Here is a 13,939-nt window from a genome sequence, read left to right as displayed (position 1 = left end):
CACTTTTGAATACCCTTTCCAAATGCAGTACGTGAATGCAATCTCAAAAATGACAGAATGATCTCCAAAAATGGTTTGCGTTTCCAAGGCAAACCATTCAATATCACGGTAATCTAAGCCTATGCCCCAACCAGTAACGCTGAAGAAGCTGAAGTTGAACAGTTCTATGAAGGCCTACAAGATGTTTTAAACACTAAAAAAGATGTCCTTTTCATTATAGGGGACTGGAATGCAAAAGTAGGAAGTCAAGAAACACCTGGGGTAACAGGCAAATTTGGCCTTGGAGTACGGAATGAAGCAGGAAAAAGGCTAATAGAGTTTTGCCAAGAGAACGCACTGGTCATAGCAAACACTCTCTTCCAACAACACAAGAGAAGACTCTACACATGGACATCACCAGATGGTCAACACTGAAGTCAGATTGATTATATTCTTTGCAGCCAAAGATGGAGAAGCTCTATACAGTCAACAAAAACAAGACCAGGAGCTGACTGTGGCTCAGATCATGAACCCCTTATTGCCAAATTCAGACTTAAATTGAAGAAAGTAGGGAAAACCACTAGACCATTCAGGTATGACCTAAATCAAATCCCTTATGATTATACAGTGAAAGTGAGAAATAGATTTAAGGGACTAGATCTGATAGACAGAGTGCCTGATGAACTATGGACGGAGGTTCATGTCATTGTACAGGAGACAGCGATCAAGACCATCCCCATGGAAAAGAAATGCGAAAAAGCAAAATGGCTGTCTGAGGAGGCCTTACAAATAGCTGTGAAAAGAAGAGAAGTGAAAAGCAGGAGGAAAGGAAAGATGTAAGCATCTGAATGCAGAGTTCCAAAGAATAGCAAGGAGAGATAAGAAAGCCTTCCTCAGCGATCAATGCAAAGAAATAGAGGAAAACAACAGAATGGGAAAGACTAGAGATCTCTTCAAGAAAATTAGAGATACCAAGGGAACATTTCATACAAAGATGGGCTTGATAAAGGACAGAAATGGTATGGACCTAACAGAAACAGAAGATATTAAGAAGAGGTGGCAGGAATATACAGAAGAACTGTACAAAAAAGATCTTCACGACCCAGATAATCATGATGGTGTGATCACTCACCTAGAGCCAGACATCATGGAATATGAAGTCAAGTGGGCCTTAGAAAGCATCACTATAAACAAAGCTAGTGGAGGTGCTGGAATTCCAGTTGAGCTATTTCAAATCCTGAAAGATGATGCTGTGAAAGTGCTGCACTCCATATGCCAGCAAATTTGGAAAACTCAGCAGTGGCCACAGGACTGGAAAAGGTCAGTTTTCATTCCAATCCCAAAGAAGGGCAAGGCCAAAGAATGCTCAAACTACCACGCAATTGCACTCATCTCACACACTAGCAAAGTAATGCTCAAAAGTCTCCAAGCCAGGTTTCAGCAATACATGTACCATGAACCAGCAGATGTTCAAGCTGGTTTTAGGAAAGGCAGAGGAACCAGAGATCAAATTGCCAACATCTGCTAGATCATCAAAAAAGCAAGAGATTTCCAGAAAAACATCTTTCTGCTTTATTGACTATGTCAAAGCCTTTGACGGTGTGGATCACAATAAACTGTGGAAAATTCTGAAAGAGATAGGAATACCAGACCACCTGATCTGCCTCTTGAGAAACCTATATGCAGGTCAGGAAGCAACAGTTAGAACTGGACATGGAACAGCAGACTGGTTCCCAATAGGAAAAGGTGTACGTCAAGGCTGTATATTGTCACCCTGCTTATTTAACTTATATGCAGAGTACATTATGAGAAACGCTGGGCTGGAAGAAGCACAGGCTGAATCAAGATTGCCTGGAGAAATATCAATAACCTCAGATATGCAGATGATACCACCCTTATGGCAGAAAGTGAAGAGGAACTAAAAAGCCTCTTGATGAAAGTGAAAGTGGAGAGTGAAAAAGTTGCCTTAAAACTCAACATTCAGAAAACGAAGATCATGGCATCTGGTCCCATCACTTCATGGGAAATAGATGGGAAACAGTGGAAACAGTGTCAGACTTTATTTTTTGGGGCTCCAAAATCACTGCAGATGGTGACTGCAGCCATGAAATTAAAAGACGCTTACTCCTTGGAAGGAAAGTTATGACCAACCTAGATAGCATATTGAAAAGCAGAGATATTACTTTGTCAACAAAGGTCTGTCTAGTCCAGGCTATGGTTTTTCCAGTGGTTATGTATGGATGTGAGAGTTGGACTGTGAAGAAAGCCGAGCGCCGAAGAATTGATGCTTTTGAACTGTGGTGTTGGAGAAGACTCTTGAGAGTCCCTTGGATGGCAAGGAGATCCAACCAGTCCATCCTAAAGGAGATCAGTCTTGGTTGTTCATTAGAAGGACTGATGCTGAAGCTGAAACTCCAATATTCTGGCCACCTCATGCAAAGAGTTGACTGATTGCAAAAGACCCTGATGCTGGGAGGGATTGGGGGCAGGAGGAGAAGGGGATGACAGAAGATGAGATGGCTGGATGGCATCACTGACTCGATGGACATGAGTCTGAGTGAACTCCAGGAGTTGGTGATGGACAGGGAGGCCTGGCGTGCTGCAATTCATGGGGTCGCAAAGAGTCGGACACGACTGAATGAACTGATCTGAACTGAACTCAAATCTTTTGAATTGAAATTTCAAATCTTGTTAAATTGGTAAACTGTTTACTGTATTATCTCAAGGCCTTTCCTCCCTCTGGATCTCAGAGTGATTCCTGGAAAAAGGTGAGGGATTCCTAGTTTATGCTCATGTGCAAAAGAAAGCCTATTGGGATGTTGGGAACTGAATTGTTTGGATGGCCTAGCTTCTGGCTGGAGTCTACCTCCCTCATTTCTTCCCATTTGCAGATGTTCAGTGATACATATATAAGAGAAAGGGAAACGACTTACTTGAAATAGAGGTAATGTGCCAAGATAAATCACAGGAGTCATGAGAACATGTAATATGGCAAATAACATGCTGGGCTTAATACCTTTTAGTGTAGTACACAAATCATTCTCAGTGGTATAATGTAGGAGAAATAGAAATGAGGTGGCACAATAATTCCTGCCATGTGGTCCTGTGGTCTGTGGAGGCCACATCAGGTTCCAGTACAGACAAAGGCCCTGGAGGTTTTAGCTTTCCATAGGCAAGGGGAGCAGATGATACATTTGAAAAGAAATAGGAATGTGATATAAAGACCTCAAAAGAAATCGTGTGGTAGAATTAGAGGGGCAGTAACAGAGTAAGTTTGCAAAGTAGTAGGTAATCCCAAAATAAATAATGTTGATATGTTATTTTTATCATTGCACTAGAAAAAATTTAAAGTATGTGTATATAAGTAGGCAATATAATGGGATATTTTGAAACAACCCTAATTAATGAAATTCAGTGAGATCCCAGTACTATTTATGTGGTTTTAAATCTGTTAAAAGGCTTTCAAATCTTCATCTATTAGCTGTTTGCAAATAGTTTGTTTGCTTCTTGCCAACTGCACTATTGTACAGACAACTGAATAGTTGAAATTGGCAGACAGAGTGTGTACAGTGAATAAACTGGTCAATAAGTTTTATGACAAACCCTTTATTCCAAATAAGCTTCTTTCTCCCAAATAAAGTCCTTCTACAAGACTGGGCTTTTTGACTAACATCTTATAAAGACTTTTTAGAATTTTTATGAACCAGTTTATATTTGTAGTGATTTAGTTGGCAGAACATTTGGGAGTTGTCAGGACACAGGCCCTGCTTGGTTGTGCTGGAATGTGCCTGCAGGGAAGCATGACCAGCACTGCCTTAGGCAGCCCAGGACCCTACTCTGACCCCAAGAGAGCAAAGAGTCCTTGGAATCCAAAGGATACAACCATCCAGCTGCCCCCTCTTTTCTGGACCATCTTCCTTGCATACCCAGAATTCTAGAATTCCCTGCCCAGAGGGCATGCACAGACTTTTCTGTGGATATATTCCCTGTAGGGTGTGGAAGTACAAGCTGGGATGTCAACCTGGGCTGGGATGTCTGCAGCTGGTGGCATGTAAGGCTTTTTTACAGGGACTTAAGGAGTAGGGCATGGAAAAGTAGGGAGCTTTCAATAAAAATTAGGCACAAGCTTGTCCCTGACTTATATCCACTAAAAGGCAGTGGCAACGTCACTGTTGTTACAATCTTCTGCAAATTTCTGAAATGCCCCCTAGAAAGTAACAGTACTACTGTTCTAAGTAAAAAGGCTGATTTCTTTTCTAATAGATAAACTTTCTCTGAAGATGACATCAAACAAATCCCAGAGATGTTTTGTGTTATGATATCAATAGAATAAAAGCATCTAATTTTCAAAGGTGCTTACTTTGAAGAAAAATTCATTGAAATATGTAAGTTATGATACCTTTGATAAAAAAAACAACAGGCTTTTAAAAACCAAATCGTTTTTTAACCAAAAGAAAAAAATGTCAGTGCAGATTGGGATTATTTATGAAATTTTTATCATGTCAAGTAATGTGGTATGATATATTCAGTCAAGAGTCAGGAAAACTGCATTTTGGTTTCAGCATTTCTATGAAATAGCTGAATTATTTGGGCCTTGATCTCCTAGGGTTTCAGTTTTGATGTCTATTAAACGAGAGAGGTTGAACAAGATGCCCTCTAAGCTTTCTTCTATATTTACAAGTCCAAGATTTTTGTTCAAGCCATGTTCTCTCAGATATGTGACCAAAAAATCATCAAATCAAAGACCGTCAATTGTAAGTTGTATTGTTAATTTGTGTATCATTAAGAAAGAGACATTACTACAGGCCAATATCACTGATGAACATAGATGCAAAAATCCTTAACAAAATTCTAGCAAACAGAATCCAACAACATATTAAAAAGATCATACATCATAACCAAGTGGGCTTTATCCCAGGGATGCAAGGATTCTTCAATATTCGCAAATCAATCAATGTGATACACCACATTAATAAATTGAAAGATAAAAACCATATGATTATCTCAATAGATGCAGAGAAAGCCTTTGACAAAATTCAACATCCATTTATGATAAAAACCCTCCAGAAAGCAGGCATAGAAGGAACATACCTCAACATAATAAAAGCTATATATAATAAACCCACAGCAAACATTGTCCTCAATGGCAAAAAATTGAAAGTGCTTCCCCTAAAGTCAGGAATAAGACAAGGATGCCCACTTTCACCACTACTATTCAACATAGTTTTGGAAATTTTAGCCACAGCAATTAGAGAAGTAAAAGAAATGAAAGGAATCCAGATTGGAAAAGAAGAAGTAAAACTCTCACTATTTGCAGATGACATGATCCTCTACATAGAAAACCCTAAAGACTCCACCAGAAAATTACTAGAACTAATCAATGAATATAGTAAAGTTGCAGGATATGAAATTAACACACAGAAATCCCTTGCATTCCTATACACTAAAAATGAGAAAACAGAAAGAGAAATTAAGGAAACAATCCCATTCACCATTGCAACAAAAAGAATAAAATACATAGGAATACATCTACCTAGAGAAAGAAAAGGCCTATATATAGAAAAGTATAAAACACTGGTGAAAGAAATCAAAGATGACCCAAATAGATGGAGAAATATATCATGTTCATGGATCAGAAGAATCAATATAGTGAAAATGAATATACTACCCAAAGCAATCTATAGACTCAATGCAATCCCTATCAAGCAAGCAACGGTATTTTTCACAGAACTAGAACAAATAATTTCACAATTTGTATGGAAATACAAAAATCCTCAAATAGTCAAAGCAATCTTGAGAAAGAAGAATGGAACTGGAGGAATCAACCTGCCTGACTTCAGACTATACTTCAAAGCCACAGTCATCAAGACAGTATGGTACTGGCACAAAGACAGAAACACAGATCAATGGAACAAAATAGAAAGCCCAAAGATAAATCCATGCACCTATGGACACCTTATCTTTGACAAAGGAGGCAAGAATATACAATGGAGAAAAGACAATCTCTTTAACAAGTAGTGCTGGGAAAACTGGTCAACCACTTGTAAAAGAATGAAACTAGAACACTTTCTAACACCATACACAAAAATAAACTCTAAGTGGATTAAAGATCTAAATGTAAGACCAGAAAGTATAAAACTCCTAGAGGAAAACATAGGCAAAACACTCTCTGACGTAAACCACAGCAGGATCCTCTATGACCCACCTCCTAGAGTAATGGAAATAAAAGCAAAAATAAACAAATGGGACATAATTAAAATTAAAAGCTTTTGCACAACGAAGGAAACTATAAGCAAGGTGAAAAGACAGCCTCCAGAATGGGAGAAAATAATAGCAAATGGAGCATTTGACAAAGAATTAACCTCAAAAATATACAAGCAGCTCATGCAGCTCAATTCCAGAAAAATAAGTGACCCAATCAAAAAATGGGCCAAAGAACTAAACAGGCATCTCTCCAAAGCAGACATACAGATGGCTAACAAATACATGAAAAGATGCTCAACATCACTCATTATCAGAGAAATGCAAATCAAAACCACAGTGAGGTACCATCTCATGCTGGTCAGAATGGCTGCTATCAAAAAGTCTACAAACAATAAATGCTGGGGGGGGGCGGGGTTGGAGAAAAAGAAACTCTCTTACACTGTTGGTGGGAATGCAAACTAGTACAGCCACTGTGGAGAACAGTATGGAGATTCCTTAAAAAACTGGAAATAGAACTAACTGCCATACAGCCCAGCAATCCCACTGCTGGGCATGCGCACCAAGGAAACCAGAATTGAAACAGACACATGTACCCCAATGTTCGTCGTAGCACTGTTTACAATAGCCAGGACATAGGAGCAACCTAGATGTCCATCAGCAGATGAATGGATAAGAAAGCTGTGGTACATATACACAATGGAATTTCACCCAGCTATTAAAAAGAATGCATTTGAATCAGTTCTAATGAGGTGGATGAAACTGGAGCCTATTATACAGAGTGAAGTAAGTCAGAAAGAAAAACACCAATATAGTATAATAACGTTTATTTGGAAAATAACGTTAAATTCTATATGGAATTTAGAAAGATGGTAACGATGACCCTATATGCGAGACAGTAAAAGAGACACAGATGTAAAGAACAGACTTTTGGACTCTGTGGGAGAAGGCGAGGATGGGATGATTTGAAAGAATAGCATTGAAACATGTATATTACCATATGTGAAATAGATTGCCAGTCCAGGTTTGATGCATGCATAGACAGGGTGCTCAGGGCTGGTGCACTGGGATGACTCTGAGAGATGGGGTGGGGAGGGAGGTGGGAGAGAGGGTCAGGGTCGAGAACACATGTACACTTATGACTGATTCATATGAATGTATGGCAAAAACTACCACAATATTGTAAAGTAATTAGCCTCCAATTAAAATAAATAAAAATAAAATAAAATCCTAAAATTATATAAAAAAAGGAGACACATTGCCTATTATAATTTTAAGACTATTGACTATAAGAAGCATTCTGATTTAGAGATGTAAAAATATTTAAAAGCATATTTTAAATATCTAATATACAGTAAATCATATTTATCTAAGCATTCTTCATAGAGTCCTGCATCTAGTCATTCATTTATTCATTCAATAGGTAAATACAAATTTCGTGTCTACTGTATTTCTGGCAATAGAGAGTGCATATATCAACATGTATTGAATAATGGAATTTTATAAGTATACATACTTGCCTTTCATAACATCAGCATGAACATGATGCTGGAGATACTGGCAAGAAATCAGCTTGAAGACAACAGCAAAATTGTCCTCTTTGGAGAACAGCAGAATCACCAGAACCTTAATCTCTATTTGCTTCACAGACATTTGTACTGATAAATGGAAGGCAGGTAAATAAGAATTCCCAGATCAGTTTTAGTAATCAAGGTGCCTTGGTTGCTTTCTTCACATTTCTATGAAAATCTTATTGAAAGAAGAACTTAATTTCATGATTAATGAAAGTGCTCCTTAAACTGTCATTTCTTTCCCACTAGGAATGAGTGTTCTATGAAACACTTTTAAACTATATCATATAAAATAATTTTACATGACTTACTATCATGCTATATTGTTAAACTAATTATTGTATGCTTAAATCTTTATACTATCTATTTGTATTTAATAGTAGCCCAAGACATAAATCAGAGAAGGCAATGGCACCCCACTCCAGTACTCTTGCCTGGAAAATCCCATGGATGGAGGAGCCTGGAAGGCTGCAGTCCATGGGGTCGCTGAGGGTCGGACACAACTTCACTTTTACTTTCACTTTTCACTTTCATGCATTGGAGAAGGAAACGGCAACCCACTCCAGAGTTCTTGCCTGGAGAATCCCAGGGACAGGGGAGCCTGGTGGGCTGCCGTCTATGGGGTTGCACAGAGTCGGACACAACTGAAGCAACTTAGCAGCAGTAGCAGCAAGACATAAATAAATCCTTAAAGCAATACTTTGCAAGGCATGCTACTTTCCTAGGGAGCTTAGAGTCAGAATCTTAAGTGCACCAGTTTGGTTCAGTTGCTCAGTCGTGTCCGACTCTTTGTGATCCCATGGACTGAAACATGCCAGGCTTCCCTGTCCATCACCAACTCCTGGAGCTTGCTCAAACTCATATCCATTGAGTCAGTGTTGCCATCCAATCATCTCATCCTCTGTCATCCCCTTTTCTCCCTGCCTTCGATCTTCCCCAGCATCAGAGTCTTTTCCAATGATTCAGTTCTTTGCATCAGGTGGCCAAAGTATTGGAGCTTCAGCTTCAGCATCAGTCCTTCCAATGAATATTCAAGACTGATTTCCTTTAGGATTGACTGGTTTGATCTCCTTGCCATCCAAGGGCCTCTCAAGAGTCTTCTCCAACACCGTAGCTCAAAATAATCAATTTTTTTTAAAAAGCATCAATTCTTTGGCGCTCAACTTTCTTTATGGTCCAACTCTCAGTAGTCATACATGACTCCTGGAAAAGAATAGCTTTAAAATGATGGACTGTTGTCGGCAAAGTAATATCTTTGATTTTAATATGCTGTCTAGGTTGGTCATAGCTTTTCTTCCAAGGAGCAATCCTCTTTTAATTTCATATCTGCAGTGATTTTGGAGCTCAAAAAAATAAAGTCTCTCACTGTTTCCATTGTTTCCCCATCTATTTGTCATTAAGTGATGGGACCAAATGCCATGATCTTTGTTTTTGAATGCTGAGTTTTAAGCCAGCTTTTTCACTCTCCTCTTTCACTTTCATCAAGAGGCTCTTTAGTTCCTCTTCACTTTCTGCCATAAGGGTGGTAATATTTACGTATCTGAGGTTATTGATATTTCTCCCAGCGGTCTTGATTCCAGCTTGTGCTTCATCAAGCTCAGCATTTCGCATGATGTACTCTGTGTATAAGTTCAATAAGCAGGGTGACAATATACAGCCTTGATGTACTCCTTTCCCAATTTGGAACCAGGCCATTGTTCCATGTCCAGTTCTAACTGTTGCTTCTTGACCTGCATACAGATTTCTAATGAGGCATGTCAGGTGGTCTGGTATTCCCCTCTCTTGAAGAATTTTCCTTAGTTTGTTGTGAGCCACACAGTCAAAGGCTTTGGCATAGTCAATAAAGCAGAAGTAGATGTTTTTCTGGAACTCTCTTGCATTTTCTATGATCTGACAAATGTTGGCAATTTGATCTCTGGTTCCTCTGCCTTTTCTAAATCCAGCTTGAACATCTTGAAGTTCTTGGTTCACATACTGTTGAAGCCTGTCTTGGAGAATTTTGAGCATTACTTTGCTAGCATGTGAGATGAATGCAATAAACTGTGGAAAATTCTGAAAGAGATGGGAATACCAGACCACCTGACCTGCCTCTTGAGAAATCTGTATGCAGGTCAGGAAGCAACAGTTAGAACTGGACATGGAACAACATCAAAGCTGTAGATTGTCACCCTGCTTCTTTAACTTCTATGCAGAGTACATCATGAGAAATGCTGGTCTGCAAGAAGCACAAGCTGGAATCAAGATTGCCGGGAGAAATATCAATAACCTCAGATATGCAGATGACATCACCCTTATGGCAGAAAGTGAAGAGGAACTAAAAAGCCTCTTGATGAAAGTGAAAGAGGAGAATGAAAAAGTTGCCTTAAAACTCAACATTCAGAAAACGAAGATCATGGCATCTGGTCCCATCACTTCATGGGAAATAGATGGGGAAACAGTGGAAACAGTGTCAGACTTTATTCTTTTGGGCTCCAAAATCACTGCAGATGGTGACTGTAGCCATGAAATTAAAAGACGCTTACTCCTTGGAAGAAAAGTTATGACCAACCTAGATAGCATATTCAAAAGCAGAGATATTACTTTGCCAACAAAGGTCCATCTAGTCAAGGCTATGGTTTTTCCAGTGGTCATGTATGGATGTGAGAGTTGGACTATGAAGAAAGCTGAGCACCGAAGAATTGATGCTTTTGAATTGTGGTGTTGGAGAAGACTCTTGAGAGTCCCTTGGACTGCAAGGAGATCCAATCAGTCCATTATGAAGGACATCAGCTCTGGGATTTCTTTGGAAGGAATGATGCTAAAGTTGAAGCTCCAGTACTTTGGCCACCTCATGCGAAGAGCTGACTCATTGGAAAAGACTCTGATGCTGGGAGGGATTGGGGGCAGGAGGAGAAGGGGACGACAGAGGATGAGATGGCTGGATGGCATCACTGACTTGATGGACATGAGTCTGAGTCAACTCTGGGAGTTGGTGATGGACAGGGAGGCCTGGGGTGCTGCGATTCATGGGGTCGCAAAGAGTCGGACACGACTGAGTCACTGAACTGAACTGAGATGAATGCAATTGTGTAGTAGTTTGAACATTTTTTGGCATTGCCTTTCTTTGGGATTGGAATGAAAACTGACCTTTTCCAGTCCTGTGACTACTGCGAGTTTTCCAAATTTGCTGGCATATTGAGTACAGCACTTTCACATTTTCATCTTTTAGGACTTGAAATAGCTCAGCTGGAATTCTATCACCTCCACTAGCTTTGTTTGTAGTGGTGCTTTCTAAGGCCCCCTTAACTTTGAACTACAGGATTTCTGGCTCTAGGTGAGTGATCACACCATCATAGTTATCTTAATCATGAAGATTTTTTTGTATAGTTCTTCTGTGTATTCTTTCCACCTTTTCTTAATATCTTCTGCTTCTGTTAGGTCCATACCGTTTCTATCCTTTATTTTGCCCATCTTTGCATGAAATGTTCCCTTGATGTCTCTAATTTTCTTGAAGGGATCTCTAGTCTTTCCCATTCTGTTGTTTGAATCAGACTTGCTTGAGTCAGAATTGCCTGTGAGTGTCCAGGAGTCTCCAGTGGAGGGGTGGGTCAACAGTTTTGCCTCAGATCAAACAGCAGGGAGGGAACACAGCCCCACCCATCAATAGCAAATTGGATTAAAGATTTACTGAACATGGCCCTGCCCATCAGAACAAGATCCAGTTTCCCCCACAATCAGTCTCTCTCATCAGGAAGCTTTTATAAACCTCTTATCCTTATTTATCAAAGGGCAGACAGAATGAAAACCACAGTCACAGGAAACTAACCAAACTGATCACATGGACCACAGCTTTGTCTAACTCAATGAAACTATGACCCATGCTGTGTAGGGCTGCCCAAGATGGATGGGTCATGGTGGAGAGTTCTGACAAAACATGGTCCACTGGAGAAGGGAATGGCAAACTACTTCAGTATTCTTGCCTTAAGAACCCCATAAACAGTATGAAAAGGAAAAAAGATATTAATTTGAAAGATGAACTCCCCAGGTCAGTAGGTGCCAAAAATGCTACTGGAGAAGAGTAGAGAAATTCTTTTCTACTGGAAAGAATGAAGAGATGGAGCCAAAGCGAAAACAACGCCCAATTGTGGATGTGACTGGTGATGGAAATTCCAATGCTGTAAAGAAGAATATTTCATAGGAAATTGGAATGTTAGGTCCATCAGTTAAGTTTAGTTGTTCAGTTGTGTCTGGCTCTTTGTGACCCCATGGACTGCAGCATGCCAGGCTTCCCTGTCCATCACCAACCCCTGGAGCTCACTTAAACTCACATCCATAGAGTCAGTGATGCCATCCAACCATCTCATCCTCTGTCATCCCCTTCTCCCCCTGCCTTCAATCTTTTCAGCATCAGGGTCTTTTCCAATGGGTCAGTTCTTCACATCAGGTGGCCAAAGTATTGGAGTTTCAGCTTCAGCATCAGTCCTTCCAAAGAATATTCAGGACTGATTTCCTTTAGGATTGACTAAAATTAGGTCGATGAATCAAGGTAAAATGGAAGTGGCCAAACATGAGGTGGCAAGAGTGAACATGGACATTTTAGGAATTGGTGCACTAAAATGGACTGGAATGGGAGAATTTAATTCAGATGATCATTATATCTACTACTGTGGGCAAGAGTCCCTTTGAAGAAATGGAGTAGCACTCATAGTCAACAAAAGAGCCTGAAATGCAGTCTTTGTGTGCAATCTCAAAAATAACAAAATGATCTCTGTTCACTTCCAAGGCAAACCATCAATATCACAGTTATCAAGGTCTATGCACCAACCACTAATGCCAAAGGAGCTAAAAGTGAATGGTCCTATGATGACCTACAAGACCTTCTAGAACTAACACCATAAAAAAGATGTCCTTTTCATCATAGGGGACTGAAATGCAAAAGTAGTAAGTCAAGAGATACCTGGAGTAACAGGCAAATTTAGCTTGGAGGACAAAATGAAGCAGGGAAAAAGCTAACAGAATTATGCCAAGAGAATGCCCTGGTCATAACAAACACCCTCTTCCAACAACACAAGAGACGACTCTACACATGGACATCACCAGATGGTCAACACCGAAATCAGATTGATTATATTCTTTGCAGCCAAAGATGGAGAAGCTCTATGCAGTCAGCAAAAACAAGACCGGGAGCTGACTGTGGCTCAGGTCATGAACTCATTATTGTAAAATTCAGACTTAAATTGAAGAAAGCATGGAAAACCACTAGAGCATTCAGGTATGACCTAAATCAAATCCCTTATAATTATACAGTAGAAGTGACAAATAGATTCAAAGGATTAGATCTGATAGAGTGTCTGAAGAACTATTGACGGATGTTCATGACATTGTACAGGAGGCAGTGATTAAGACCATCCCCAAGAAAAAGCAATGCAAAAAGGCAAAATGGTTGTCTTAGGAGGCCTTACAAATAACTGAGAAAAGAAGAGAAGCTAAAGGTAAAGCAGAAAAAGAAAAATACACCCATTTGAATGCAGGGTTCTAAAGAAGAGCAAGGAAAGATAAGAAAGCCTTCCTCAGTGATCAATGCAAAGAAATAGAGGAAAACAATAGAATGGGAAAGACTAGAGATCTCTTCAAGGGCACCAGACAAGTGACAAATAAGGTTCATTCAGCCCCCATGTCTTCATCTAGAGAGGTTGCACTGGGACCTTAGGGAGATGGAAAAGAAATAGCTAAAAAATGGTTGGACCAACTCTGTATAATAGAAACCATATGCAGTGATTTTAAGCCTCATTATATACAGCAGACAATGATGCTTTGTCTCTCTTCAGGAAGGAACTGGCAAAACTCCTTAGTCAAAGTGCACTTCCTGTTCTTGTTCTTTTGAATTTCCCTTCTTGAGCTGCTCTTGCCAAATGAGATGTATGATTATTTCTTATTGGCCTGTCGTGCTGCAGTCCATAGGGTCGCAAAGAGTGAGATATCACTGAGCCACTGAACAGCAACAAAAATTGACCTTTGCTTTCAGTGTCTGTTCAAAGTTTGTTTTAAGCATAGTATCCTAATCAACCTCATTTCCGAAGAGGACCCTTTTCCCTCCACTGCTGAAAGTTGCTCATCCTGAGAGTAGCTTCTCTCTGGGTTCACAAGGGCCCAGCTTCCTGGTTCTCTTTGGTCAGAGCACACTATGTTTGCTGATCAGCTAAGTCTCT

The 13,939-nt window shown here is 39.8% G+C and overlaps 1 protein-coding gene across 1 annotated transcript in view; it reads left to right on the top strand.

Annotated features, from left to right (window-relative positions):
- Positions 1-13,939, top strand: part of KCNAB1 (potassium voltage-gated channel subfamily A regulatory beta subunit 1) — a 445,278-nt gene that overhangs the window by 37,539 nt on the left and 393,800 nt on the right. The window lies entirely within an intron of this gene.

This window comes from Bos mutus, chromosome 1 (assembly GCF_027580195.1).
Source record: "Bos mutus isolate GX-2022 chromosome 1, NWIPB_WYAK_1.1, whole genome shotgun sequence".
Lineage (NCBI taxonomy): Eukaryota > Metazoa > Chordata > Mammalia > Artiodactyla > Bovidae > Bos > Bos mutus.
This window is presented reverse-complemented; position numbering and strand designations above follow the sequence as displayed.